We start from the raw sequence: 6,000 nt of genomic DNA, 5'->3' as shown, positions 1-6,000 counted from the left end.
CACGTTGAAGTATTTCTAATTCATTGTAATCAGTTACTTCTGGCCAAATGTTCCTCAAACTGATTAACTTTTAAAACTCCAAAGTTGCTCCTTTTTATTTAAATTTTGGCATAAAATGGCTTTGCTATGCAATATTCTATCGGCAGAAGCTTGTCTCTTTTTTGTGATATTTTTTTATCCACACCGAGATATCAGAGAGAACAACCGTCTGCAAAAGGTTAGAACACCAGCAATTCGCACATAAAAACACGGTTCATTCAGTCAAGGTCAATGATAGTGCAACTAAAACACAATTTGCGTGAGCCAGAATGTTTAGAGATGATGCATACGAAAAGTATTATTTTCCTTGGAGTGACATTGACGGTGTGGTTATGGCACTTCATTCACAAATTTTACATGATTCAATCATAAGATTAAAAAAAAATAATAATTTAAAAGCATTTTTATGTTTCAACTAAAAAATAGAGAAAAGAGAAAAGAAATAGAGTTTTGTTGCACCTAATTATTTTTTTTTGAATCAATCGATCATTACGAGCGATAAAAAACAGAATAAAATTCTAAAAAAATTGTATATTTAAGGAATATCTGAGGCGTTTATTTTAAATGTCTCACATTTATGTTTAATAAAAATCGTGAAATGAAAATGATTTTTTTTTCCAAATCTAGATGTTTAAAATTATGAATATGAAAGTATAGTTAATAAACCATTGACACATAAAATATGAAAGCAAAACCTTAAGTTTATCGAATTGAAAATTGTTCAATTTTGCTGATCAATTAATATTGAATTTTTGGTTTGCTGTAAAATTGATAACACTAAATTTGATAGTCTGAAATTTTTCTTTTTCAAATTAATGAACATGTAGACGAAAACAAATATTAGAAAACAGAATAATTTAAAAGAAAAAAAAAATAGTACAGAAAAGCGTCGATAAAAATCCATTGCCTTTGATGTTTTTATAAAAAAATAGAATATACAAAATAAATTAAGAACCTTACATGACCATAAAATTATATTTAATTTCTTTTGATAACATAAAGTGTCAATTACTTTACACCCTTTTATATTAAATTATTATTAAAAAATTGGTTAAAAAGATTGAAATGAAATTTAAAAAAAAGGATAATTTTGTTAATGATCCAGTTGAAATTTTATTTGATTGTTTCAAGTAATTAAAAAAAATTTAGCAAACACGTTAATTGAATTTACTAAGATTTTTTTTTTTTAAATAAAAAAAAATCAGTTTTGATTAAAACATTTCTTTTAAACCTTTGAAATTAAATTTATCGACATACTCGACCACTCATACCACAAACCATCGTTAGTAAACAATTTATTCAAATAGTATGGTTAAACATGAAAAATGAAAAATAAATTAATATTCAATCGTTAAAAAAAGTAATTAAATTAAAATTAAACATAAATTGTAAATATATAAATTTATTACATTGTATATTTTCTGGACATAAATTTAAATAAATAAAAGTAACACGAATTTCTTTAAATAAATTTTACTTGGCTTTTGTATTATATCTAGTACAATAACTCTTCCGATTGAGCGGTTACTTAAACTTAAAATCGTGAAGTCTAGTAATGTAGGTCCTGATGAGATAGAAATTGGGTAAGTCCTTTAAACTTGTAATCTGCATGAGAGATACTCAACCTTCTACTGAGCACCTACTGGGCTGTACTTGTACAGATATAATGATATTTACAACCGAACGAACTTGTAAATTTTCATGCTGAGGCAGTGAAATTTCATCAAGAATTTGCTTCGTCTGTTTTTCAGCTGATCCAGATCCACACATACAATCAAAACTGTTTATACGATTGAATTTACTAAATTACTACACGTACAGCTGAAAAATATCTGAAACAAGTTCATGCTGAAATTTCACTAACACTTACTGTACGGGAAAGAGTTACAAAAATTTTCTCGTAATTTGGTCACTTAGTAAATCTCCTAAAATCTATCGTCCACAACAGATAGATACATAAAAACTAATGGTCCGCTTATTTAAACTGTTGGAATCATATTTATAATAACTTCTTCTTCCTTGTGTCAGAAACAGTCGCTTTCGACGGGAAACAGGCAGATATGTCGACTGTTTTGAGACCCAATATTTTAAAGAAATATGAATTTTACGTTGTTTACCTCTGTTTTGCGTGCCCACCTAACTTTCTAGCGTAAACACGTTTTAGCTACTCAATGGGAAGTGTTTCAAAACAGCGAAGGCAGTTTGAAGTCAAGTTCCCGAAACAGTGTTTCTGTTTTGTTTTGCTTATTTTTCACTAGTTATTCAATCATATCTCTGGATGTTTCTGTTCAAAAATCAAATGAAAGTTATTGACGAGACAAATCCGAAATTTTAGGAAAATCAGTTTTGTTGATCAGTTGCTATTGGCGAGAAAGCAGACAAAACAGAGTGTTTTGCTTTTTTTGCCTGTTTTTCACTATTTTTTCAATCATTCAGAGATGTTTTGACTTAAAAACGGTGTGCGAAACATCAAGTGAAAGTATTGACGAAGCAAATCAAAATATCTAATTTTTAGGAAAATCAGTTTGTCGATTGGCGAGAAAGCAGGCAAAACAGCGTGTTTTGCTTGTTTTGCCTGTTTTTCACTGGTTTTTCAAGCATATTAAGCATATCAAACATAATATTTTTGCTCAAGAATCGTGTGCGGTCTGTCAGAATAATAAATTTTTATGAAAATCGGGTTTGTCGATCAGTAACTATTGGCGAGAATGCAAACAAAAAGCGTGTTTTGCTTGTTTGGCAGTAGTTTTTCAAGCACATTTCCGGTTGTTTTTAGATTCAAAAATGGTATGCGATATGTCAAATGAAAGGTATTGACTAGACGAGACAAAATTTTTAATTTTTCAAGAAAATCGAGTTTGTACATACAACAGTAGCCATTGGTGAGAAATCAAGAAAAACCGCATATTTTTCTACTTTTCCTGTTTTATCGCATCTACCGGTAGATATTTGATTTTCAACTGTTATCGATAACGACGACAAAAATAATGACAAAGTCTGGGTAATATGGTTCTTTATACAATAAAATACATGTTACAAAAATTGAAGTACAAGATTTGAAATCAACCGATTAAATCGATGGAAGTAATAGACCAAATAATAATACTAGTCATATGTTTGCCGTATGTAACAGGTTAAAAGTTAAGACAAGAAAACGAAACTAATATTTTCATCAAAAACACCAACTTCAAATTTTTCGTTTTTTTCAAAATCAGTAGCGATCCATAAAACAATATGTCCGTGCAACCATGAATATTTCGCACTTTTTCTGGTGAATAATTAGTTGAATGATTCCACTCTGTTGCTTGTATCCTGCGAAAGTAATTTATTACAAGAAGTAACAGTTTTGAGATAAGAGCAAACTCACATGTAAGTTTTTAGGAAGAAGCTTCGGTAACTGTCTTTTCAGTTACCGAGGCAAGTTACTCAGAAACAAACGAGTGAGTTTCCGAATATCACAACGGTGTTTCAGAAATTATGAATTACGCAGGAGAATCCAATGTATTCTGATTAATTACACCGCGGGTTTGAATCAATTCTAATTAAAGTTCAAATGTAACCCACATTTTTCAGATTTTCTGAATTTTCTGATTTATGTAAAGGAACGTTTAGTTGCCCCTTCCAAAATGTAACATTTTTGAAGGGGGCAAACTACTATCTATTCGTATTTTGGCAGGGGACATGCAATAAAATTTGTTAGCTTTTTTTTCAATAACTTCTCACTAAATTTTTCTTTTTTATTATTCTTTGGCTTTATTGTCTACTTAATTAAGCGGACACAGTCATAATCATCATTATAGTCAAATATTAAATATTAAGCCAATTCATCCACCCTCATTCACAATTTCTTCTATATTCAACAACGATCCAGCAAACAATATTACATCAATAATATGTTATATTTCCTTTCTTATATCTAAGACAACAACTAAAATTAATCGAAATGATTTACTTTAGCATATATTCAGGCGTAAAAATTTGCGTTATGATTGTAACATATATACCTCGGTGAATGCTAATACAAATAAATATTCAAAGCGAACAATCTAAGATATATACTTGATTTCACTAGAAAACTAGTCAGGAAACTGTATTAGTCTCATAATGGATGCGGACGAAACAAAAGTAATAATTAAAATATTCTTGAAATTAAATTAATTGTTTAAATTTCACTCTAACATGATATGCCCTATCAGTACTTTTAATATGGTTAATGCACGATCGGTCACATTCTTATCAACAAAAACATTTGACATACAATCATTTTCAGTTAAATGGACCATTTATGCTCTTTTCTTTGCTTAATTTTTGTTTTGTTTTTATTTTAATGACGTAAAATTCATAAGGAAGTGCCATAAAAGCTGTGTCATATATGATGATTCTGTGAAGAATTTTTGTCTTTATCTATTGACTTTGTTGTTTTATATGTTGACCCTACATTATTCTATTTTACGCAAATTGCGTCCATTAGAATTTCACACAGCATGTTGAGTCTCGAAGCACGTTCATATAATTCATTATCAGTTATTGCGATGGCATGTGACTTAAAAAGTTGAGTTTCAAGGGCGAGAAGAACGTGGTAATTCTGGAACGTGATTCGGCTGTTGTTTTTCAGGTTTTTACATAAAAAAAACAGCTACCTAACTTGTCAGCAATCTCTCTTTATGAGTTCATAAGTTCAATCATTTCAAGCAATACTATAAAGTACTGAAACGAATCGATAAGACTGTTGTTATAAATATTTTAGAATATTGAAGCTATTTTTTAAGTGCAGCTACATGCAATGGAATATACTTCAGAAAGTACTAAGAGATTGAATAATAATAAAAAATTTCTCCAGTAAAAGTGAAAGCCTCTGTGGTGAGAATTTAAGAATATTTTAGAAAATTATAGTCGGTTTCTCACAAAACAATCGTATCAGACTCAAGTGAATTAAATCAATTTCACATAAATACCACAATCAGTTGGTCCAGTTGCTTAAAACTAAAACCTTTGATAAATTTCTCAGCATTTATATCATTTAAATACCTTTAACATAGGTGCTTTCGAACAATCTTCTAACAATTGCACGAATTCAATTCTGATGTAATATTTTATCGACAATAAAAAATGTTTTAATTTCCATACAATCAATTTGCATGTAGATGAGCGGCATTATCGATAGTTCTCAATATCTATAAAAAGCTTCTTGACTCAAACCATTAATTAATATTTATATAAAACACCACATCCATGTACTTCTATACAATTTATAGGCACCAAAACGATGGAAATAAATTGAAATTATTGTTTTGTGACAGAATATTGTCATATGAAGAGCGAAATATTGTCAATGAGCTTTACCTTTATACAATTAATTGATTTCATAAAGGAAAACTGGTTTCAGTAAGGTGTAACTTAACTTTCAATGGAATGGCAAAGTGTTGTTTGTATTTACACTTATTGGAATTATTATATCTATATCCCAATCGATACGACGTATCAAAATTCCAAGATTTTTTTTTCCCAAGAATTCAATTCTTCTTCTTTTGTTCTAAAAATAGATGATACCAGCAGTATTCGTTCGGATATAGGATTTGAGATTTCTTTGTAAGCTCATTTATCGGTCACATATTGTGTTCAAAAACACAAAACGTACGACGCGACGTCTCTAAAACTACCAGATTTATCACATAGAGAAAAAATTTTACTTTACTAGTGAGGTAATGTGGCTATTCCCTCACTAGTGAAAACCTTTTCCCTCGCTCGTAAAGTAAAACGCCATACTTTACACGTGAAATAATTTGATATCTCGTATCACGATGAGTAAAAGTACCTCGGCTGAAGCCCTCGGATACTTTTACTCATCTGGATACGAGATATCAAATTACTTTACTGGTAGAGTAATGTACTATTACTTTACTAGTGAGGTAATGTGGCCATTCCCTCACTAGTGAAGACCCTTTCCCTCGCTCGTAAAGT

Source organism: Bradysia coprophila, chromosome III, assembly GCF_014529535.1.
Source record: "Bradysia coprophila strain Holo2 chromosome III, BU_Bcop_v1, whole genome shotgun sequence".
Classification (NCBI taxonomy): domain Eukaryota; kingdom Metazoa; phylum Arthropoda; class Insecta; order Diptera; family Sciaridae; genus Bradysia; species Bradysia coprophila.
This window is presented reverse-complemented; position numbering follows the sequence as displayed.